The sequence below is a fragment of the Amblyomma americanum genome, chromosome 1, assembly GCF_052857255.1.
Source record: "Amblyomma americanum isolate KBUSLIRL-KWMA chromosome 1, ASM5285725v1, whole genome shotgun sequence".
Classification (NCBI taxonomy): Eukaryota; Metazoa; Arthropoda; class Arachnida; order Ixodida; family Ixodidae; genus Amblyomma; species Amblyomma americanum.
In genome coordinates this window covers 489104550-489130421 of record NC_135497.1, presented here as the reverse complement: position 1 = coordinate 489130421, position 25872 = coordinate 489104550, and the positions used below count along the sequence as shown (strand labels likewise).

The 25872-nt window shown below is 47.8% G+C and overlaps 1 protein-coding gene across 15 annotated transcripts in view; it reads left to right on the top strand.

Moving 5' to 3' along the window:
* The window catches only part of Sin1 (SAPK-interacting protein 1), a 140166-nt gene that overhangs the window by 44459 nt on the left and 69835 nt on the right, over positions 1–25872 (top strand). The window lies entirely within an intron of this gene.

Genomic DNA, 25872 nt, shown 5'->3' with positions numbered 1-25872 from the left:
CCTCTGCCGCCTTTTTCTGTCGGGAGTTCCGGAGCCACTCGCACGGCTCTTCGTGGGCACACATAGGGCTTTGATGCCCATCGCGGCTGTAAGAGCGAGCAATCACGCCTCGAGGTCCGGGTTTATTACTGCTAACTACAACAGACGACAAGCAAAGAAACCCGACGCGCTCCGCAATCCAGGAAGGCGAAGAGAGACCAGAGAGATGCCGCCACGCCACCGACGCTGCTGCTGGGGTGCTAGGAGCGACAACCGGAAGTTGCAAAAGGAACGTCAGCGGATGACGTATTCATGGGTGGGGCCCAGTCCCAGACCTGTTTTCCTTATTTTTGTCTGGTGCCCCGCGCGTATACGAGTTGAGGGGGGAGAGGAGGTGCGTAATTTTTAATCGTCTATATCTTCCTTGTTATTGATGCTAGCTTAAAAATTCTTGCGTTGGGGTGACGAGTGATGAAATGCCTATCTCTCGCCTGCTTTACGTAATCTCAATTAATTTATTGCATAGTCCCTTTAATTGTGCTTGTTGCTCCAGTGCATATTTAGGGCCCCTGTTTCGAAATTTTTGCACGAACTTCCTCACAGCAAACTACGAAGCGATCAGGCCTATTTCACGCCGAGAAAAGGAGCGCCATATTGTGTGTGTGAGCGAGTGGTCTTGAAAGCGAAAAAATGAAGTGGAATATGTGTTCTGGAGCAGTACCCACCTCTCTGGGGAGGGCACAAGCACTTTACCTGCAAGCAATATTCGTGCAGTAAAAGAACTGGATAGCGAAGGGATCAAGACAGCCTGCCCGCACCGGCGTCTGCCCACCGGCCTTGGCTAGCATTGGCCGCGTAACTCAGCGGGTACGCTCGAAACAAGTTTATCAACGACTCACCGGGGGGTGAATTGCATTATCCGATTAGTGTACCTGCGTGGTGTGTAGTGTTTGCGGCTTCGAACTCACCCTGGGATATTTTTCAACGAGGTAACGAGATGCAACAGTGTCCACTGTATTCATGCCTGTGCGCTCTGCTAGGCAGTCGTGCCATGTGTTGTGTCGGGATGTGCGGAACTCGTGAGTTCATTTTCGTTCTCCTGTGTGAGAAACGTGAATGAAGTTTGTCGCTACTATAATTGACGCTGACGCATATTCCCTTGCTTTGTTCATTTGTCGCCCGAGTTATGGTAAAATTAGCCAGTCGAACGTTTGTTTACAATCTGGTTTGCGGGTGCTGTTATTTGATATTTTTTGTGCTTGCTTTCTGAACGTCCCTCACAATGGCATGTCTACGAAAACGTCATAGTGTCAATAACAAAATCGCTGTTCGTTGTTAATAAATGAATTAATGCCTCCTGTGAAACAGGGCTGGTAGTTTCTGTGTTCCTCCAGAAAAACGCGCCTACTTGCCTTCTAATGGCTCATCTACTTGTCATGCATCTAGCTAGTTGCATAGCATTTTAAATAAGCGTCCTTTTTTGAGCAGGGGTTTACCTTCTGACTCTTTAGGAAATGCGGCAGGGCACTGTCAATTTTGTCAGTTATGTGCCATGCCGCTGTGTTGTTTCAAACAGAAGCAGAAGAGCTTTTTTTTTTTCGCACGTCTTTTCGTCATGTGTTCTTTTCTTTACATTTCTGTTCGCACTTCAGCTAGCTCTATTCAAAAATGAATGGTGTGACATGCGTGAAGTGCACCGCACGAGACCGGATGTTGCACACAACACCCCTCCTGGCATTGTACAAAATGAGTCTCATGTTTCTCGAGATAGCCCATCTTCTGATATGAACTGTTGACTTGTTTGCATAATATAGCAAGCTGCCATATGTCTGATTTCGAGACGACTACATTATATAGGCATCCATCCTTGTGTGCCTTCGCTGCAGAAGAGACTTATAAGCACAGGTCATGCCTCTCCTTCACAGCTGAGGCCAGTTTTGTCAAATATTTATAATTGCACAAATCGAAGCACACATTTTTATGTTCGTGGTCATACACCCCTCATGATCCGAAAGTTGTCAGAAATTGCTTGTAGAAACTTAAGGTTGTAGTCATCTCTCGAGATGACTGCAACCTCAAGTCAAACTGCGTTTGGTTCTGCTGTCCGATATGTTTTCCTTTCTTTGCTAGTTTTGTACGCTTTGTATTTGTATTTATTGCTTCCCTTACAATAAATGTATAGTTGTTAGCAGAGCTCATGTTGTCTCTTCTCTCGTCCCATTTTCGGGGATAACTTCTGTAAGTCATGAAGCCTATGCAGCTTCAAAGGCCTACTATCTGCGCACTTTCACTGCCCGTGCAGTCTGTGGCAAAATGCAACGTAAATTAAACCTGAAGCGCACTAGTAGCATGTTTCACTTCATGTCAGTGCCTAGCTCATTTACCACAATTTTTACTGTTTGCGATGGCAAAACCTTGACTTGCAAGGTCTCCCAACACACCACCCGAGTGCATTAGGAAGAACATAGCGGAAGACGTTAGCCGCGCAGGAATGGAGGCTAGGTGAGGAGGAAATTGTCGCTGCTTAGCAAAGCTGACTGGAGGGCTTTAGCATAGCCTGCACGCAGGTGCGCGCCTAGAGTGTACCAGACTAGGTTGAGTGCCACGACCCCCGCCAACGCCCATGCTTTTGAATGGTGTTCCGTGCACGGAATGTTGGTTTGGGGTTGTTGCGATCTAAGTGGATTGGAAAGCACCGGGTCACACTTGCAGATAAGAGCTGATGGCAGCATGAGTGCGAAGCGTTGTTTGTTGTGTTTCTTCACCGCGTGGCCGACATTGTGAAGTAGTTAGTACGTTGAAGGACCGGCATCGGCACTGCTACCTGCCTGGCTGTCGCTCCGGTTACTCTGGTGTTGAAGCCACTCTGAAACTTTCCTTGTTCAGCGTGCCAAGGGATGAAGCTTGTAGGAAGCTATGAGAAAAGAATCTGCATTGCTCCGGCAATACGTTGCATAAAAAATGTGCTGTGTGCGAAGTGCATTTTGAGGACCGCTGCATTCTCTATGAGTATGTGCATATTGTGGGCGGGAAAGAAGTTCGGATTCCACGTGGAGTGCTGGCACTCGCAAGTGATGCAGTGCTTACAATACTGCCAAATGCCCCAAGCACCTAAGCAGGACGACTCCAATCGAACTTGCGCCCAGCAAACGATAAGCATCAGTAAAGCTGCAGGATGCAAGACGGAAAAAAAAAGGAGGGATGAGAGCCCATGCACGACAGCAGCTTTACAAGATGAACTAGAAAGCAGCGGTCGCGGCTCGCCAAACATTGATGTGGAGAATTTTAATCATCTAGGACTCCGTCAGCCATGTCATCACTACATCATTTTCGAAACTTGGAAGGCACCGTATATGCACTGACACACCTCGAGGCATGCGCTGGAACAGTGCGCTGGGGCCGAGCGGTCCTTTTCAATCTCAGTGAAATGCAGGATGTCTCCTTCAGGGCATTTCTTTGAGAAAAACCGGTTTCCGAAGGAACTGTAAAAACTGTGTGTGAAGTGAAAGAAGCCCTCCTTCAAGCCTCAAATTTAATTGCATGCTCTGGTGCCATTTGAGCGTCAGCAATTTTGACAGAAAATCACTTCTGCAAAAAGCAGATGTCAAGCAGAGCAGCTGCTTCAATAAAAAGTACATGGTGTCAGCAACAACAGATGGCATATATTTCTTCTTCTCTATATTGTCATTTGCATGGATCTGGGCATTATTCTCATGTATAGCTACGTAGAGGGCTCAAAAAAGATCTAAAAGCTACAAACATTGCTTGCTGTCAAAGAGGTCAAGTCGTACTGTTACGGTGTCTTCGACACCCAGATGCAAGAGTTTTTCTTTTAGCAATTCCTTGCCTGCAGTGTGTTTAACAACTGCATATTCTTCTAGGAATTCCCTACCTGTCCTCTCGCTACGTGCAAAAAGCTTTTCTGACAAGAATCTCCTGGCTGAAGAGTGGTCATGGCAAAAAAGCCAAGACAGCTGCCCAGAAGCTAGGGTCGACATTACAAAAGCTCCAGCAGCTTTCCAAAAAGATGCCGAGCCTAAAGGGGCAAATTGAAAGCATGAGAGCTCAGAATGCTGCTATAGAAGATGATATACTGAAGGGGAAAATCTCAAAATTTCCACCAAAGTAGCAGGAGAGTGTGCAGCATTGTTTTGCTGCATCGAAAAGGAAGAGTACTGATGGTATGCGTTTCACAAATGAATGGATGCTTGAGTTGATCTTGATGAAGATGAGTCCAAAGCTTTGTAGACATAATAGAAAACAGAACATCTTGTTCCTCCTGGTCATACTACACTTTGAAAGTACACTGCTTCATATAGGAGTGGATTCGGTTTCAGCAGCAAGGTCCTTGAGACACTAAAACAGAAGACAAGCACAATTGGCAACTTCAGTCTTCATGGCGGCATCTTAATTGATGAGATGAAGCTTTCCGAGCATCTTTCTGTGGCGTGGAAAAATGTTGGCGACTGCAAGGCTTCGTTCACATTGGTCAGTTTGCGCGTCTCGAAGATGCTCATCTTCCGTGTAACCATGGAGTGGGTGTTGTGGTAGTGCCGTTTGGTGGGAAATTTTATCAGACCTTGGCAGTTTTTGCTTCACATGGGAATGTGAAAGGTGAGCTACTCTGCAAGATATTAGTTGAGCCCACAATTTTGGCAGAACAGGCCGGGCTCTTTGTGGACTTCATCACATGCGATGGCACCTCATGGAACCGGAGAATGTGGACGCTGATGGGAATTCAGGGAACTGTGAGCAAAACTGTGTACAAAGTGAAGCACCCTGTCGACACAAAAAGGAGCCTGTATTTTCTGTCCAACCTCCCGCACTTAGTCAAGTGCCTTCGCAATGCACTCTTGAAAGACGGGTTTGCCACACCCAGTGGGCGGGCATGATTTTTTATGCTTTGTGGTTGTAGTGGTTCATATATATTTGCTCAAATAACTCATTGTTGCCTTTTTCACTGCTGTGGGTATCTATATATTTTCTCCGGGAAGCATTCAAACTTGACAAAAACAACGTCATATTGAAAGCAATACCAAGGTTAACCACCAGCCACCTTGACCCGAATGGTTTCGAGAAAATGATAGTTTCGCTGGCTTTCCGACTTTTTTGGCAACATGGTTCTCATCATCATCATCATCACCATCAGCCTGCCTACGCCCACTGCAGGGCAAAGGCCTCTCCCATGTCTCTCCAATTATTCTTGTCCTTTGCCAGCTGCAGCCACTATATCCTTGTAAACTTCATAATCTCACCCACCCACCTAACTTTCTGCCGCCCTCTGCTACGCTTGCCATCTCTTGAAATCCGCTCCGTTACCCTTAAGAACCAGCGGTTATCTTGCCTTCTCGTTACATTCCCTGCCCAAGCCCATTTCTTCCTCTTGATTACGTATAGAATGTCATTAACACACGTTTGTTCCCTCACCCACTCCGCCCGCTTCCGGTCTCTTAACGTTACACCTATAATTTTTCTTTCCATAGCTCGCTGTGGAGTCCTTATTAACTTAAGCTGAACCCTTTTTGTTAGCCTCCACGTTTCTGCCCCGTAGGTGAGTACCTGTAAGGTACAGCTATTGTATACTTCTCTCTTGAGCGATATTGGTAAACTGCCATTCATGATCTGAGAGAATCTGCCATATGTGCTCCACCCCATTCTTATTCTTCTAGTTATTTCCCTCTCATGGTTCGGATCTGCGGTCACTACCTGCCCTAAGTAGACGTATTCCTTACAACTTCCAGCACCTCGCTACCAATCGTAAACTGCTGTTCCCTTGCTAGACTGTTGAACATTACTTTGGTTTTCTGCATGTTAATTTTTAGACCCACTGTTCTGCTCTGCCTGTCTAACTAATTGATCATGCTTTGCAATTCATCTCCTGTGTGACTCAGCAAGGCAATGTCATCAGCAAATCTTAGATTATTTAGGTATTCTCCATTAACTACAGCTGTTCCCAATTCAAACCTCAGAATACCTCCTGTAAACAGGTGGTGAATAGAATTGGCACGATCGTGTCCCCCTGCTTGATGCCCTTCCTTAATGGAATTTTATTGCTTACTTTATGGAGGACTGTGGTAGCTGTTCTGTTGCTATAGATATCTTCCAGTATTTTCACATGAGGCTCTTCTACACCCTGACTCCGCAATGCCTGTATGACTGCTGAGGTTTCCACTGAGTCGAATGCTTTCTCGTAATCAATGAAAGCTATATATAGAGGTTGGTTATAATCTGCGCATTTCTCTATCACCTGATTGATAGTGTGAATATGATCTATTGTGGAATATCCTTTACGAAAGCCTGCCTGGTCATTTGGTTGATTAAAGTCTAACGTTGCCCTGACTATTAGCGATTATCTTAGCAAATACTTTGTAGGCAACGGATAGTAAGCTGATCGGCCTGTAATTTTTCAAGTCTTTGGCGTCTCCCTTCTTATGATTTAAGATAATGTTTGCATTCTTCCAAGCTTCTGGTACAGTCAAGGTTATAAGGCATTGCGTATACAGGGTGGCTAGTTTTTCTAGCACGATGTCCCCTCCATCCTTCAGCAGATCTGCTGTTACCTGATACTCCCCAGCTGCTTTTCCCCTTTTCATTGCTTCTAAGGCTTTCTTTATTTCATCTTTCGTTACTGGCGGGATGACGCATTGCTGTGCACTGCTGTCTTTCTCATTAACGCACTGATTACATTGGCTACTGTAGAGATCTGTGTAGAACTCTTCGGCTACGTTAACAATCTTATCCATATTGCAAATGACATTGCCCTGCTTGTCTCTTAATGCATACATGTGGTTTTTACCTATGCGTAGTTTCCTCTTCACTGCTTTTAGGCTACCTCCGTTCTTTAGAGCATGCTCGATTCTCTCCATATTAAACTTCCTTATGTCGGCTACCTTGTGCTTGTTTATTAATTTCGAAAGCTCTGCTATTTCTATTCTGTCCATAGGGTTAGACGGCTTCATGTTTTGGCGCTTCTTAATCAGATCTTTCGTCACCTCAGATAGCTTCCCGGTATCCTGTCGAACTGTCCTACCGCCTACTTCTACTGCGCACTCCGTAATTATTGATGTCAGATTATCGTGCACTGTATGAACATCAAGATCATCTTCCTCAGTTAAAGCCGAATATCTGTTTTGCAGCACTATCCTAAACTCCTGTGCTTTCCCTCTTACGGCTAACTCGTTAATGGCGGTTGAGGTTTCCACTGAGTCAAATGCTTCCTCGTAGCCAATGAATTCTATATATAGGGGTTGGTTATATTCTGCGCATTTCTTTATCACATGGTTCTGTGGAGCCTTTACAACATGAACTGGTGGGCAATTTGGTCAGACATGGTCCTTGCAAAACAGCGCTACGGCTCGAAGCCATACAAGGAAGGGACAAAACACGGCGCTGAACTAACAACAGAGTGGTTTTATTCAGGACACCAGTGCTTAAGTACACGCTGGTATTGCTGAGAAAACAGAAAAAAAATAGAGGAAACATCAAGTTCCACAAGCCAAATCATTTGGAGCATGCATCAACGAACTGCACACTAGGAATCGGTGAGAGTGCTGGCTTTCTGCAGTGTCCCCCCACTAAACATTTCAGCCTTGCAAAAAAGTGCCGTGATGCCCACTGACACGTGCATTGCGAGTGGTGGCACATGCAAAATCAGCTGACACGTGCATAAGAACTCCTTCAGTCACCATAATATGCCATAAATAGCTTTCCTTGATGACACTTGATTTTGCCTCATGTATTTACATTTTGTGCCGATGTTCACTGCTTTGCTTTAGCTTCTTTGTTCTTGCGCGTGTATGCCATGCCTGATTAGAATCCGTGGGGAGGCCTCGTTGAATACTAGTTTCTTGTTTTCTTTGTATTTTCACCTTTTCTGTACATATAAGGCTGTTTTTTTTTTCCAAATAAACTGTCGGAGACAAAAGAGTTGAGACGGCGCCGTGCGGTGCGCGATGTTATCGGCCAACGAACCCAGGACGGCGGGAGTGCTGTGTGTGTGTGTGTGCATGTGTATGTGTGTGCGCGCCGGCGGACCAGGCGGCGGGCGTCCCGATGGGGATCCCACGGCGTTCTCTGAACGGCCCTGAACCGGGCGGCGGTCTGCGGGGTCACCGGGCGGCTCGTTTGCCTGTCGCCGCTTTCCAGGAACGGCGCCGGAAAGTAGAAAAGGGAGGACTCGGCCCGGCATCGGGACAGTGGTTGTGCGGGACGCTGAACGGAAAGGCCGTGTTTCCAACCTCTGCTGTAAAGGCCAATTAAACAAGTTAAGTTTTACCGGATTGTCTTTCTTCCTTGTGACCGGAAATATCGAACGCGTACGTGGAGCTTGTATTCTTTCACGTACAACAAGTTTGGTGCCGAAACCCAGGACTTCTGCTGTGGATTTGTGAGATCATCGCTACATCGCTCCAACGCTCACGATCAACGCATCCACTTCACGTAAGTCTCGGCAACGACGAATATCGATGTCATCAATCCGGTAAACTTATTGGCTAAACGAACTGTAGAAGAGAATGGAGCGCCTTTTAAAGAAACGAAGAGTATTACGCTCGCAAATTACGAAGCTTACCAACGAAACTGAGGAGCGACAAGCGTCCCTCACAAGTACAGAAGCTGTATCTTTCCACGCTCGGCTCATTAAGCTGCAGCAACAGCTAGAGCACGTCAACGAAGAAATTGAACCATTGGTACCGGAAGAAGATGCTGAAAACGAATATCAGCAAGTGTACGATTATCAAGACCGTATTACAGCGCGCCTTGCTGGACTGCAACTTCGAGTCGACAGTGGTTCGTCAACAATGCAGGCTGCCGTGAATTCGGCGGGCAGTGGCACTGCCATCCAAACGACCACGCCAGCCCCCATAACGACCACGTCGGTGAAGACGAGAGTAAAGCTGCCGAAAATTGAACTGATCAAATTCACCGGGCGGCGCTCGGACTGGCAAGCCTTTTGGGAAGTGTTTGAGCAGGTAGTAGATAAAAACGAAGACTTGACTGACACAGACAGGTTTCACTACCTGCGAGCATCGGTGACAGGTGATGCGGCTGCTGCGCTGGCGGGCCTTCCATCGACGTCACGATGTTACAACGACGCTATCCAACTCTTGAGGAAGCGGTTTGGAAACGAAGAACTTCTTGTGCAAGAACACCTCAAGAGTGTAATTGATTTGAAGCCGGTGCGTTCTTCAGATGATGTCCGTGGTCTTCGCCGTCTCTACGACACCTTGGCGGCGCACATCAGAGGACTGGAAGCGCTCGGACGGAAGTTGGACACCTTCAGTTCAATGCTACTTCCGATTGCACAACGAGCAATGCCACGGGACATTCTGCTAGACTTCAACCGAAGGTGCGTTGTCGACACCGACCGTCTCGCCAGCGAGCAACAAGGCTCCGTCTCCGATGCCTCATCGCACACTACGGACGAGACTGGAAAAGGTACCGTCTCTTCATTTTCTAAGTTACTCTCCTTTTTGAGAGTAGAGGTCGAAAGCAGAGAGAACTTGGCTGCACTGCAAGGCATGGACCTCTGTCAACAACCTAAAGAAGGCACTAAAGAGGGTCACAAGCAGCTTCGTAAAACGCATGACAAGCATGTCCGATCCGCAGCGATGTTGCATCAGAGCTCGAGCCCGCTGACCTGCTTCTTCTGTGACTCTAATGATCACCAAACGCGCAACTGCGACGCCTCAAGAGGTCTAGAGGAGAAGAAACGACTTTTGCAGTCGTCCGGCCGTTGCTTTAGGTGCACGAGAACTGGACATCGGTCACGAGCATGCCGCGTAAACCTGCAGTGCAACAAATGCCGCAAGAAGCATGCCAGCACGATGTGCGACCTGACGTACTCAAGTAACAGGCCACCCGAAGCGAACCGAACAGTGACCAATGCACAGATAAGCCTCGAAGCTACGACCATGGGAGACAGCTCCGCTCTCAAAAGAACAGTTTTGTTACAGACCGCGACTGCGTTATGTAGTGGAGAAACTTCCAACGCGCAGGTGCGAGTCCTGTTCGACGGAGGAAGTCAGCGCTCCTACATCACCTCTGACACTTCACGGAAAATGGGATGCACGCTTCTCGGGCATGAAAGGTTGACTGTCGGTGTGTTCGGAGGCCACCAAGAGGAACGCGAGTTTCGAAGAGTCAGAGTTACGCTAAAGACGAGGCGCGGATGTGAGCGCGATATCGAAGTGCTGGAAACAGATGTAATTTGTGACCAACCGATACCCTCGCCACCGGGAAATGTACTGCAAAAGTTGATATCCCTCGGGTACGAAGCAGCTGACTTCTCAACAGACAGCGGTGCAGAAAAGGGTGAGCTGCTCATCGGGTCAGATCATTTATGGGACTTCACAACGGGCAGATGCGTCAAATTAGGAAAACGACTGAGGGCAGTGGAAACATCGATTGGGTGGACTGTTCAAGGGCCTATTGAGAGCGATATCGAGCAGACAAACTGCCTGCACACAGTGACACTGCGAACTTCAGTAATTGAAAAGGGAACAACTGATATTCTGACCAAATTTTGGACCTTAGAATCAATTGGGGTGAATGAGAGCGAAGACAACGAAAAACCATGTTAGGCCTTGGAGTTTTTTGAGGACAACATCAAGCGAGACGGTAATCGTTATGAAGTTGCGTTGCCCTGGAAATCCGAGATTTCACTCGAGGACAACAAGGAAATTGCGCTGAAGCGACTCAATCAGCTGGCCAACCGGCTCAGGAGGGCTCCTGACCTGCTCAAAGAGTATGACACGACCATTAGGCAGTACGGCGTCTCCGACATTGCAGAACGGGTAGAAGACGAGACCAGCCGCAACCACTGCGTTTATCACATGCCTCATCAAGCGGTCATTCGCGATTCCCGAAAACTGAGGGTCGTATTTGATGCTTTCTCCCGCGGAAAGAATTCCAAGAGTCTCAACGATAACTTAGAGACTGGACCCAATCTAACTGCGGACCTCGTGGGGCTCCTTCTTAATTTCCGCAAGTACCGAGTTGCACTTGTCGCAGACATCTAACAGGCCTTTCTGCAAATTGCAATCCGAGAACAAGACAGAGACGCCCTCCGATTTTTTTGGTTCCTAGAGACCCCTCAGCCCGGTTCTCCGTTGCCTCCCATTGAAACGTGGCGCATGAAGCGAGTTCCGTTTGGAACCACCGCGAGCCCATTCTTACTCTCCGCTACTCTTCAGCACCACCTGAAATCGTGCGAGGAAGGTTTTCCCCACACCGCAAGTCAGCTGCAGCAAGGCCTTTATGTAGATGACCTACTAACTGGTGCAGATGACGAAGAGGAGGCAGTGAAGCTATACACCAAGGCCAGTGCAATCTTCCACGCCGCCTCGATGAAGCTGCACAAGTGGTCGTCAAACAACGAGAGGCTGCGCCAGCTATTTGGGCAAGACTGTAACGAAACCAAGCCTCTAGGATTTGTGTCCGGTGTACTCAAGGTATTAGGACTGGCATGGGACCCCATTACAGATCGCCTGACCTTTGCGTCTTGCGTCACAGACGACACTGGTAAACCAGACACCAAACGATCCATGCTACAAACTACGGCACGGATTTACGACCCGCTGGGATGGCTGTCACCCTTTATCGTGCGGGCCAAGATCTTGTTTCAGGATCTGTGGCGACGAAACGTGGAGTGGGATGATCCCCTACCAAGTGATGTAGCCGAAAGGTGGCTTACATGGCACAGTGAATTAAAACACCTCTCTGCAGTACAGGTGCCGCGGTACTATGGGGCGGACGTAAGCGGGCAGGCAACAAAGACGGATCTACACATCTTTGCAGACGCCAGTCCCGTGGCTTATGGGGCGGTCGCATACCTTACCATCGCCTCGGAGGACGGCCTGAATTCGACGGTCGTGATGAGCAAATCGAGAGTGGCCCCCCTGAAAGAACTCACTCTAGCGAGGCTGGAACTCATGGCATGTTTGCTCGCTGCTCGACTATGCAGCTACATCCTAGGCACTATCGGACTGCACCCTGGTCGAGTAATTTTGTGGACCGACTCTGCGATCGTGCTCCACTGGATACGAGGAGACGCGGGACGCTGGCAGCAGTTTGTGCGAAACCGTGTATGCGAGATTCAGCGCGTCACCGGCGGCTATGAATGGAGGCACTGCCCAGGAAAAAAGAATCCTGCGGACCTCCTGACGCGCGGCGTTTGCGTTTCTCGCCTTGCGGCCAGCGACGTGTGGTGGACAGGGCCCCAGTGGCTCCGCAAATCTGATGGCGAGTGGCCACAGGGTCTAGTGCAGAACACGTTCACTGATGCGGAACTGGAGCTAAAACAGCCAACGAAGGCGCTGCCGGCCATGTCATCCCAAATGCCATCCCCTTCATTAATGGACATTCAGCGCTACAGCTCCTTCATCAGACTGATCAGAGTCACAGCTTGGGTGCTTCGATTCGTCTCAAGGATGAGACGACGCAACGATGAAGTCGGAGCTCTTACCGCCGAAGAACTCGATCAGGCTGAAATATTTTGGATCCGCAACGAGCAGAGGGAAGGCTTTCACAGAGAGCTAAAAAGCGTTCATAACCAGCAAGCTTTCCCCATCGACTCTCCACTCAGAAATGCTTCTCTTATGGTGGACGACAAGGGAATCCTGAGAATTGATGGACGGCTACTACGTAGTCACCTGGACTATGACGCTAAGCATCCCGTCGTGATACCTAAGCAGGGCCACCTATCGAAGCTGCTTGCTCTTTACTGTCACCGCAAAGTGCTGCACGGAGGGATACGTTGCACCTTAACGCAGCTCAGGGAAAGGTATTGGGTGATCGGAGCGAGGCAGCTGGTGAAGAGGACTCTAAAAGAATGTGTAACATGCCAACGGTTCAACGCTCAACCAGCAAATCAAGTGACTGCTCCACTACCTAAAGACTGCATAACCGAGGCCCAACCCTTTCAGGTGACCGGTGTTGATTTTGCCGGGCCACTCGTTGTCAAGGGGACCTCTCCAACCAAGTGCTATATAGCGCTGTTCACCTGCGCAGTCACTCGAGCTATTCATCTGGAACTGGTCAGCGATATGTCAGCGAGCTCATTCCTTCTCGCATTTCGAAGATTCACCGCCAGACGAGGACTTCCGAGCACCATCTATAGTGATAACGCTCTCACATTCAAGAAAGTGAACAAGGATTTCGGACGTCTCTGGGATGCGATGCGAAGTGGCCAGGTGCAAGAGTACATTGTAAGCGCTCGGGTTCAGTGGAAATTCATTGTAGAACGCGGACCCTGGTGGGGTGGCTTCTACGAGCGTCTTGTCGGACTGACGAAGCAAGCGTTGAAGAAGGCTCTCGGAAGAGGCTTCCTTACACTTGAGGAAATGACAACTACGCTGACCGAAGTGGAAGCTGTACTGAATTCCCGCCCACTTACACACGTTTACACAGAGCCAAATGAACCGGAGCCCCTTTGCCCTGCTATGTTTCTTACCGGAAAACGACTGACCTCTCTACCAGCGCTACAACGAAAGGAAATCACCGCTCGGACCTGTGACCACCTGCGACATATGATCTCGACTCGTGATAAGGCGTTGGAGGGGTTCTGGAAGCGCTGGTGCTCTGAATACTTAAAGGAGTTGCAGCTGACACATTCCAAAGGCGTTCAACGTGGAAGACAAGTTGTCATTGTCGATGTGGTCCTCTTAAAGGAAGCTCTGCAGCCGCGCCAAATGTGGAAGCTTGAAATGATTGAAAGGGCTTTCACTGGAAGAGACAACAAGGCAAGAGCTTTTGAGGTCCGAATGCCAGGGGGGGCAAGACTTCGGCGGCCGATTCAACTTATATACCCTTTGGAACTCTCCGGCTAACAAATGACTTCCATCATTTGGGGGGGAGTGTGTCGGAGACAAAAGAGTTGAGACGGCGCCGTGCGGTGCGCGATGTTATCGGCCAACGAACCCAGGACGGCGGGAGTGCTGTGTGTGTGTGTGCACGTGTATGTGTGTGCGCGCCGGCGGACCAGGCGGCGGGAGTCCCGATGGGGATCCCACGGCGTTCTCTGAACGGCCCTGAACCGGGCGGCGGTCTGCGGGGTCACCAGGCGGCTCGTTTGCCTGTCGCCCGCTTTCCAGGAACAGCGCCGGAAAGGAGAAAAGGGAGGACTCGGCCCGGCATCGGGACAGTGGTTGTGCGGGACGCTGAACGGAAAGGCCGTGTTTCCAACCTCTGCTGTAAAGTTTTCTTTTACCATTCGGCCAATTAAACAAGTTAAGTTTTACCGGATTATCTTGCTTCCTTGTGACCCGAAATATCGAACACGTACGTGGAGCTCGTATTCTTTCACGTACAACATAAACATTCAATTGCGAGTAAGCGCTTGTGTCGTGTTGTCGTCTTCATCACTGCCGTCGTCGTCTTTTTTGCGCTCGTTAACCGTGAATGCCTGCTTAATACATTATGTGGCTGGATATGTCGCCAGAAAATGTGTGAAGACGTCTGGCTGAGAAGCTTGTTTTTCTCTTCTTCTTCTGGTAGCTACAACAGAAGGTAAAACAAGTGAATGCACTGGGTTTGCAAGTTTCTTTTATAGAGGTGGTTTGCTCTACCCATCAAAGCAGCTGTTTGCCTTTGCAAGCCACTTGGAAAATGCATTCACCGATTGCTTCATTGTGAACAGCATTTTAGATGTGCTTGCTCTCATTAGGGCTGAAGAAAGGAGTCCATTCTGCATGATGCTGAAGTGAAGTCCAGCACAATGAAATTTTATATCGTTACCCGTTTGCACTTCATGAAGAGAATCAACAAGGCCAAAGAAGGGTGACGCAAGATGCTGCAGTACCTGAAGGTGCATCGGTGTGTGCAGCTTCGTTTAGTAAGGCAGAAACTTGGGCTAGTTGGATATTGTTTGAAGCACTAGAAAATATGAGTTAAAGCAGCTTCGTTTGTTGCTGTGTTGACCACTCGGGCAGCCACATTGCTTTTGTAGGTGGACACGTTCGCATACCTTCAGAGAATTGTTAGTACCATCAGCTGTTTCACGTGCACTGGAGGATATCCCATTTTCTTTCGCAGGCCCCTCATCTTGTTCTCAAAATGTTCATGTACAACATACACTGAATTGTAATTACTTGCTCTGTTGGAACCAAATGTTTCCTTGTGATACTGGAGCTGTTTTTGATACATGTATATTTAATACGTGCATATGGTATGCTGAAAAATACAGTTGTTGTTTATGGTTGTTCAGTGGTTTGCTTGTGTTTTATGCAGTTTGTTAGGCGTTACCGAAAAAAAATACGTTACTCGTTACGCTAGAAAAAAAGGAATGCGGTACCGCCCTACGTTACCTACAAAAAAGGTAACGCGTTATCGTTACCGTTACCGAAATAAAGTACCGCACGTTGCTTTGCCGTTACTTCATAGCCATTAATTTTAATTAGTCTTCGCCTTAAGAACTTACGATAACAATTTTATAAAGCTCACATTTTACATACAACTTCTAGCCCAAACAAGATTTTACGCGAAATCCTGATTTAACAAGAATATTTTGAACAAATGTGCAGGTGCTAGTAATGTTAAAGCGCCATCTAAAAACGGTGCCCAAAAAACACGAAACAGATGTTATAGTGGCCTAAAGGTCCCTGCATAGATACATGTTGTGTCTTCTAACTCTATGGCACATGGTAAGTAAGTGGTTTTTATTAAAATAATAATAAAAAGGAAGGAAAATATTTTTGCTAGCCCCGGCATCTGTCATCGATACTGAAGCACCTGAGCTGGGGCAGCGGAAATAAAGGATAGCTGGCAGAATAGAGAAATGAAATGTAAGAGGTGAGGAGACAGGAAGAGAGGATAGGCGGAGAGGTAATATACACAAACTATTTACACAGTAATAAATGTGTCCAGGTTGTGTGCGTAATTAGTTCATGGTGGAGTAATAAAAACACGTGCACAACATTATGTTGACTACAACTGAAGTGGGGCCTCCAGTTGTTATCGTCCAAGGTAGAACTCGCGGAGCGTTCGGTCACTGCATGTAACTACCTGACGGAGAACAGACGGGACGTCAAAGCCCGTCTGTTCAAGGAATGCACAGAGGCTCACCAAGGTTCGCTCACAGGTGCGCGCACTGCCCTGCGGCCACAATATCGTCTTGTGGGAGTCCGGTAAGTATGCCCAGCGCTCTATAGGCCGCAAGCATATCGCGACGAGCATCAGCGTACGCGGCACAGTGAAGGAGCAGGTGCTCCTTATCATGCTCAGTAAATATCAGCAGGCCAAAATGGCATACTTTCTTGAGCTAGTCGGTTCATGTACGAAAGACACAGGCAGCGCTGTATCTGTCTACTTTTTTCGTCCTGTCTCAGTCGCGCTGTGCACAATGGCACATGGTGAAGCCATTTCCTGAATGGGACGTTAAACACAAAATGACATTTCATCATCAATTCTAACTTCACAAAGAAAACATCGCTGAACTCTCAATAAGTTTAAGGTAATTCTGAAAAATGTGATGTACCAAAATGTTCCGCATGCTTCCACTCTTTAGAGTTGTGTGTGTGAGTGGTTTGGGAAGGGGAGGTAGGTGAAGGCAAGTGTGTGAATGCGTGTTCATGCACGCATTTCGTGCTTTATGGGCATTCTGTTTTTCTTTCTTTTTTAGCTGGGTGCGTCGTCAAGGGCAGGTGTTCTCGTCGTCGAGAGCACCTGTACATTTTGTTTATTTACAACATCACTTTAGGTGCTCTGCGCTTTTTTTTTTCTAAAAAAGGGGCCAGAGTGGGTTACAGTTGGAACAAAAAGTAACTAGTTACGTCAAACCTCACGTTACCGAAAAATGTTAATGTAAGTACGGTACCCGTTACAGTTCCGAAATGGTAACGTGTATGTTACAAAGTTACCAAAAAAAGTAACGCATTACCAGTAACGCCGTTACTTGTAACGCGTTACCGCCAACACTGGTTTTATGGAATGGTCATGAAAAAGAAGGTTTTGTAATTGCATGTAATGAATGTTTTTCAGTTACTTGAGCATATTAATCTAACAGAATTATAAATGCAAACTCCACATTGGGCCTTTGAAAAAGTATGGCAATAGGTGACAGATGAGTATAATTAAGCCACTGCATTGTGAAAAGTACGAATATTTTTCAAGGTTTTGTGCAGTCGGAATGAGATGTTCTGCGATTTCATGTATACTTCACATTCAGCACCAGCCTTAAATTGCATTGGAATGAAAGGGATGATCACTGTGCCGAAACTGGGAATGCAACAGTCTTGTCAACTCCGGCTTCTACAATTTTGATGGAAAACCTGTCCTTGCTGGAGTTTCTGCACCTTACACAAACTAAATAAAAACTTGTTAGGTGACTGCCACAGTTGAACCAAGGTAAGAACCGCGATTGCGCATTGCGTAATCCTTCGTTGCTGCAGTAGGTGCTCCAACCAAGCAATTTCTTCGACAGTATTCGGTTACAATTCGGAGGCACTTAACCTGTTGTTGTGCAGAAGCAGTCTGTTATTTAAAGTTTGGTCATGCAAATTTGCATCCGTACTGAACAGCATAACTAGCCGCCACAGTTGCGCCGAAGCGTACAGCAATAGGTGGTGCCCAGTCTGAACGAGCCACAAGGCATGCTGGGTATTCTGACCTCTGGGTCGTTTGGCAAGATGCGCATGTAGTGTTCTGCTTGAAATGCGGCACTGCCAAGCTTGAATTTGGCTCTTTATGTGTTAATACATGCGAATGAAGTCATAAAAAGGTCAGCATGCTCTTTTTGCATAATTATGTCCATGTTTGATGTTCAGTATTTGAATAAAGAACAGAATGGCGTTGGAAGTCCAAACGTGTCGGCGCGCATCGTCTGTTCGCACAAGGTTTAGGGCGCTTCATGCACTCGCTAAAAAGTTTGCCTGTTCTTACTGTTATCGTGGGGCTGCTACATTGATCTCTAACATACATTACAGTAAATAATTCCTAGAATTTTAGTGCCACCAGGAGCTTAATATTTAGACTGTCAGCAACCATAGCCTAGCATTACGTTACGAGCACACTGTTGCGCACTCTGGAGCTGAGTGGCTACGACGGCACAGAGCTTATGTCATACAAATCCTCAGAGGACTTTTGACACTTTTTCTACATCCGCTGTGGTTGCTCAGTGGCTAGAGCTCTCCACGACTGAGCCAGACAACCAAGGTTCAATCCCAGCCGCGGTCGCCTTGTTTCGGTGGAAGCGAAGCGCGAAAAGCACCCGTATGCTGTGCTATGTTAGCACATGTTAAAGATCCCCAGGTGGTAGAAATTAATCCGAACCTCTTCACAATGGTGCCCCTCTCATCCCATGCATTGCTCCGGGGCGTTACACCCCACAATTCAGTTTTTTGTACTTTTTCTAGCCTTTGCAAAGCTTTCACGTACACATCTGCATCGGAGCTGCAAGAGTTTCTTGCCAAGCGGTAGCGCTTGATCTGCCATTGCCTGCACGCAAAGTACACCAGTTTTAGTTGCTGTGTTGAAATTGGCACATGTGGCATGTTGAGTTCTTCGAAAGTCCATGCTATTACTAGTGCTTCACAACCGTAGTAAGGCGCACAGTCTGCTTTATTTTCGGTACACGTTCCTGCCAGAACTGCTTTTGTGGAACATTTGCTATGGTTTATGGAATAATTATTGTAGAAGCTGGCATGCTAAACAGCTGTCTCAAGCAGCTGTAATGCAAAAATGCAACTGCATGACAGATGTGTTGCATTTTCAGCACTATTTTCTTTCTGCCTGTACAAAAATTAAGCCCCTCAAGCACATGCACCGAGACTATGTGGCTGATGTACACATGTGCATCAAGGGCCTGGATGGGCAAGTCACCTTGCAGCTAGCTATGCCAGCAGTGAAAGAGGAATCCATTTATTGAGGCTTTGGTGCGAGAGAACCCCGCTCACACACAAAAATTAACTGCGCATAATTATGTACTGCAATTCGTCTCAACCTGCAGGGTGGTGCGGGACATCACCTGCATGCCGTTTAAATATCTGTTACCACTCTGAATATTAAGAAGTCGTGTGCTTGATTTCCCAGTGCTGGTTGCTGCATTATGCAGATGAAAAAAAAAAGTACTAAAATAAATGCTTTGTTTTAGGGCATCTCTTGAAACCTTCACCAGCTAAATAAATAAATAAATTGATTTTGGGGGGAAGGAAATGGTGCAGTATCTGTCTCATATATCAGGGGACAAAGGGAAGCGATAAAGGAGGGAGTGAAAGAAGAAAGGAAGAAAGAGGTGCCATAGTGGAGGGCTCCAGAATGATTTCGACCACATGGGGATCTTTAACATGCACTGACATCGTGCAGCGCACATTGTTCGCCTCTTTCGAAACGTTGCCGCCGCGGTCGGGCTCGGATCAGTAGCCGAGCACCCTAACCACTGAGCCACCCCGGTGAGGTACAGTCACGGATTCTGAAGAAACGTCCTTCACCCACGGCGCCGTGGCGTTTCGCCTCTATTGAAACGCAGCCGCCATGGTCGGGTTCGAACCCGGGAACTCGACCGCGCCGGCTGCATTTCAGAACATAAAATCAATGCTGCTTCCTATCAAGGCAGAGGAGACCCTGTAGCCATTTTGCTGTCATGTACTGTGTACTGGGAGCATAGTCAAAGGAGGACCACCCGCCCGTTTACGGACAGATACCCTCAGTGATGGGCACCTCAGCTGTTAATGCATATGCAGAGAAATGTGGAAATGCAATGTATACAAAGTGTTCGATTGTTGTGTTGGATTTAGCGGCAGATAAGCATCTAAGGCTATCGTGCGTCAAGCTCAAAACTGTTCGAGGTAAATTAATTAAGTAATAACAATAACAGCTAGCAAATGATGAGCTTGCAGGCATCAAAGCCTGCTGCACAGCTTCGTTACAGGCACAAAAGAAACAAAGACCGCAGCCAAAAGCAGAACTAGCTCTTGACAGCTTTATTGCAGAACTGCGAAAGGAGCAAGTTTCTCGGCTGTTAATCAGAAACACATTGTTGTGTGGGTAATAACATCTGATATAAACTTTTCCTTGTGAAAACTTTGCAGCACAATTTCTATGGCATATAACAATTGAGTTTAATGCAGAAGATCAGAGTAAGCAACAGTAAATAATAATAAATTATATGGTACAGCGTACAGATATCTTGCGTTGGCTTTTCCAGTAAACATGCAAGCTTGATCAGAGTCTATTTCAGCATTTTTTACAAGTTCCTTTGCCCAAGTCTTGCAGAATGTTGAACGAAAGGCATTCCATCCAGTTTTAGTTTTGCCGTTAACACTGCAGCATAGCTTGGATGTAAATGGGCTTTGATAAACCATTCCTAAGACATTGGTGATACCAAAAAGCCTGGAATGTCTATGAACGCAATGTTTTCCTTGGCCTTTTAAAACTAACAATTTTGTAGCATAATTATTACTCGATCCTTATGGATCCAACTGCTACCTGACCAGCCTCTGCCTTTCTTGCAGCATCTTGCACTTCTCGAAATCGCCGACAGCCCTCTCAGTGATAAATCTGGATGACAATATATTCTTCGACTTTGTTACCTCCATTTTTTGAATATGCTTTTGGTGTTCTCAGGTATAGCTTTTTCCGTGTTGCGTGTTGGAAACCTGTTGAACTCATTTCTGTACAGATAACATTGTGCGACCCCCTAGCAGAGGGTATATAAGCCGCTTATGTCAAATAAACACCGTCTTTGTTTTTCTTTGCTGTTACCGGAAGTTGGGCTCCCTGCCCAGCGTCTTCTCTTATTTTCGCGCCCTTTTCCTTCGAGCCGCGATACAACATAAATGGCGACGAGGTAAAACTGTGTTCGGCACACGCCGACCAAACGGGTCTACCAATCATCGTGCTAGTGCAAGACAACGCCGAGCAAAGAAGGTTAGATGTCGCAACTGCGACACGTGTCTCTCCTGAGTTGCACCGACTGGAACTGTCAGGCATCATAGAACGAGTAGATGCGGGTGAATGGGTGTCTGCTATAGTCGTTGTGCAGAAGCCTAATGGGACTAATGGCTTAATGGACTAATGGAGCTAATGGCTTAGTGGAGAGGTTTAATAGAAACCTGAAGGACTTCATTCAACTTTCTGCTTGGAAGGCCAATGCATCCAGTCAACTGTAGTGGAGTACTTGGCCGTGTACCGGGCGACCCAGCACGCTACTACAGGAGTCTCACCAGCTGTGTTACTTCATCGCCGCCAGCCCAGAACCCGCCTCGACATTGTGGGCATACCTTCGAGGGAGTTCTTCCAACAGCCTGCCTTGGCTATGCACCGGCTGCGTGCCCGTGTTCGGGAAAAGCAGACTTCGATGAAGACATATACTGATGAGAGGAGAGCGGCGAAGGCTCCGAAGTTCCGAGTGGGAAGTTATGTGCGACTCCGTAACTCAGCGCGTACGGGAAAGGTAGGGCTATCCTACTCCAAGCCCTTGCGGATAAGAAAGCAGCTGGGTCCGAGTTCTTTCCGACTAGAGGATGGCCGGACATGAAATGCATCCAAGCAGGTGCCTGTTCCAGAGGAGTGTCTGACCGAGAGGAACCAGCAGTCGTGCCAGCTGCCTACTGGGGAGAGCGCAGACCCAGGTGTTGTAGAAAACTCGAAACTGCCTCTGCAAGCTGCAACACCGCCTGATGCTTCAGGTTCTTTTCAACCCCCTGCAAATGACATTTCTTTAGTAGTGAGATCAAGAGAACCGTCGACTAGGGACAGACGGATGCCGTCACGTTTCCGGGACTTCTACGTGTGACTTGTCATTTTTTTGCGAAGGGGATGATGTGGTGTTCTCAGGTATAGCTGTTTCCGTGTTGCGTGTTGGCAAGCTATTGAACTCATTTCTGTGCAAATAACATTAGGTCCGTTCGATTTGCCTGTGCTACATGAACTGGTTCTCGCGGTGCTGCACTTCGCCATTCGTTTCAGCGGTGCAAGATGGCGCCGTCTGCGCGACGTCATTCGTTTAAAAGAAGTGCAGGAAAACTGTGCACCTCCTCAATGGTCGGTGCCGAAATGGTGCAGCTGCAGCTGCCATGGAAGCAGACGACGGCTTGCGCGACGATGGCTTGCGCTTTGCGATAAACGGCGGATATATTCAAATTATTCCACTCGTCGATGATAACTGTGCCTCACACGGGCCCGCCGACTCTCATGGAACGTGAGTGGCCACCCGAGAAGGCGGCGACGGAGGTGGGGACGGCGGCCCTCGCCGGCACTTTGCATCTCTCGGCCATCGTGCTCTCAACGGGCCTGTAACCAGAGTCTTTCCTTTCTACTAATAAAGCTATATTAGTACTCGAAGCCGGTTATGTTAACTAAAAAGTAAACACGTGCATGCAGCGCATGATGCACATTGTTGCAACAACCGCTTACCATGCAAGTCGGCGCGCGCACACCTCATTCGTGTTCAGTAAAGAGCGCACGTGCGTTTCGCTTAGCTGCCTTGAGGTTGTATCGAGGCTGAGGTTGTATCGAGGCGGCCATTGATTTGGGCGCCACGCTCCTGGCTGCAATTTGGTGGTGACGCCAAGGTTAGCAGACGACAAGGCCTGCACTCGACCATTCGTTTTGGAACTAGGCAGCACTTGAACTGCTGGAACTGGCGCTGCACTCTCGCAGCACCGCCACGGCACCGCTGCGGAACTTTACAGAACTGGTGCAGGGAGTGCAGGCGAATCGAACGGACCTATTGTGCGCCCCCCTAGCGGAGGATATATAAGCCGCTTACGTCAAATAAACGCTCTCTGTTTTTTGTTCGCCTTTACCGGAGGTTGGGCTCCCTGCCCGGTGTCTTCTCTTATTTTCGCGCCCTTTTCCTTCGGGCCGCGATACAACAATGCTGACAATGCTGCCCTTTAATTATGAAGGAAGGCATGATGAACCTGAAAAACATTCCATGATGAAGGAAGCCGGCCCCTTTCTTCCAGCACTTGGTTTCCCTCCTGAAGTACATCCAGAAGATGCATTGATGCAAGCATGCAATGCGTCGCATGTTAAGCTGTAGATGTAGACATTTATTTCACACGTATATGTTCAACACCTTGCAATTTGCAAATGATGCTTTCCTGAACAGCGGCAGTTCAATTTTACAACATTTGTCTGAGATATTAGCTGTCCTACGTGCTGTACTATGAATGGTGAAAAGCAGCTAGAATATATTTGGCTACTTTTTTCTATAAGTTATATGTTACCCTGAAGTGAAGTTTTTCATCACCGACTCAGTATGAAAAGAATGGTAGTAAATACTTCTTATCACTTTCTAATTCGATCACCTTCTCTGTCACTCTCCCTGTCCGCACACAGGACACGAAGAAACATAACTGCACAATGTGGGTCCACACAAATTAGAGAACTTTAACATAACACCTTGCTTGTAATTTCTCCACACATGCTGTGTTGCTCATGTCGATTGGTCTGCAGGTGAAAACATGTGCTTCAGTTTGCAAATGAAGTTGGCAAAAAAGTTCTGATATAACAATTCATAAAGGCTAGACCTTGACATTACGACCTGCAACATCGGGCAATGAAACCCCGCCGTGGCCGTTTCGGCAGCTGACGGTAGTGATCGCATAGGCCACAAGTGTTGGCTCTAGATTCGAACAACCCGCATGCAGCACAAACACCTGCAGAATAAATTGTTCAGTCCTTACAACATCTTGTCACGCTGTAGTGACGGGGTGGGGAATAGCACATTTTAGCAAACCTATGACCACGCCTTACTGCCGTCGTCATGCGGGAATAGCTGCAGCACATAGCCACAGCTGTCCAAGCGAGAACTTCGTGCTCCTCAGTGAAAGGAAACAACCTGCTTTATCATATTCCCTAACTTCCACAACACTCTCAAACATTTAGCACTAATAAAATGCTCGAAGCAAAGCCTAGCGAGTTGTCCGTAGAGCACGTTGCCGGCAATCTGCCAGCGGGTCGCACCGCCGTAGTTTTCTACGCTCACTACTTGACGGCAATCGGAACATGTTGTATCCCATTGCAGTGAAGTTCCTACAGTTTGAAGCAGCGCACAACACTTGTTTTCAAGCGATGTGAGCATCTGTATTGAGGAAAGGTCGAAAGCGCACGCCTGCAAGCAATGCCTACAACGAAACCATAGTAACAACCCGGAAGTCCAAATTCACTTGACAGCGCTTTGCCGTGACGCAATATCCGCCGTAGTTTGGACACAGCAATTGATTGATAAGGCTGAACTCTTTAAAACAGGCAGAGGCTCATGCCACCTAGACATGGCTCATAAAATTTCACTTGTCTTGATTTTAGCCACCAGTCAGATAACCTTCGCTTGGTTATTTCTACTCATTTAAAATCTAGTTTTCCTTCACTGTCCTTAAACCCCAATGCTTTGAATAAACCATCCCAGCTGCTTTCAACTGTAGGGTATAAGCCCTTTACAGAAAAGTATCAAGTGTTCAGCTGTTTCCTCCTCCTCTCCATACGTACTGCATAACGTGTCTATCTCATGGTACCCGACTCGATATGTCTTAGTCCGCAGTACTCCCATCCTAGCCTTGATCAAGAAAGAGCTTCCCCTAGAATTACCATAAATATTTTCTTTGCCAATTTCCTGCTTAAAGATCCTGTATGTTCCCTGTGCAATTTCATCAGCATCCCTGTTTTCCAGAGTAACCTTTTTCTTAACAGATAATTGCTGATTTGCCTCCCAACTGCTGTCCAAATATTTGCTTGTAAGTTATCTAGTTTTCTTTCTCTCCATTTTGTGTCGACATTCCTCATGTACAAGTAACTGAAACCTTTCCTAGTCCACTGGTTTTCCGCCATTTCACTCAATCGCTCCTCAGATTCTATCTTACTGCTGTCTTCTCTGCACTCGAATGACGCCCATCCCATATCACCTTGTATCCCCTTATTTGGTGTAACGCCACGTCGCTCACAACGCCCTGTCCTTTCTGTACGCCACGCCTCGCAGATTCGGCTGTGGAAAGGTGTCACCTTCAGAGTGCATTCACTAGACATGCACTAAAGGTCCGTTCTATTCTCCTGCTCTCACTGCACCAGTTCTGTTCTGAAGCGGTGCCGCGAGCGTGCAGCGCCAGTTCCGCAGTTCCAGTGCGGCTTGGCACTGACTGCTTTCAAAACGAATGGTCAAGTGCAGGACTGGCCTTGCCTTGGCGTCGCCCACTTCAACGGCCGCCAACATCCCGAACCGCGTGAAACATTTTCGAACACATCGCAGCAAGTGCTGCCATGAACCATCCTCGAACGACGCATGTGCACCTCAGTAGCTGGTGCGTAACGCACGTGTTGTTTTACTCAACAGAGCAGGTGTGCGACAGTAAATAGCGGCGCGTCCGCCGCTATTGTGACGGCCGGCGGGTGGACACTTTCGCACTTTGTCCGCGCGCCTGTCCAGGAGTAATAGTTCACAGCACGCGGGCACACCAGCACAGTATTGACACCACACACAGCGATATTGCCACCGTGCGCCTAGGATGGTTGGACACACGCACGGTTCACTGCGCACACACTGCACAGAAATCGCCGCAAGTAGTTACAGGCCTGTTCAAGAGGTCCCCAGTTGCGCTCCGTACGAGTCGGACCGTACTGGGGCACCGTTCTCGTCGACGACCAGATAAACCCGAGTCCCTTCGCCGCGTTTATCGCAACGCACAGGCCATCTGCTTCCATGGCGGCTGCAGCTGCACGATTTCGGCACCGACCACTGAGGAGGGGCACAGTTTTCCCGAACTAGACCTGCACAACGTCTGCACTTTTTGAAACGAATGGCGTCGTGCAGACGGCGCCATGTTGAACCGCTGAAACGAATGGCGAACTGCAGCACCGCGAGAACCAGTTCACGTAGTGCAGGCGAATCAAACGGACCATGAGAGAGCGCTGTTTCCAGTTCCTGAGACGGACGGCAGTACAGCGACTACAGCAGCTCCAGAT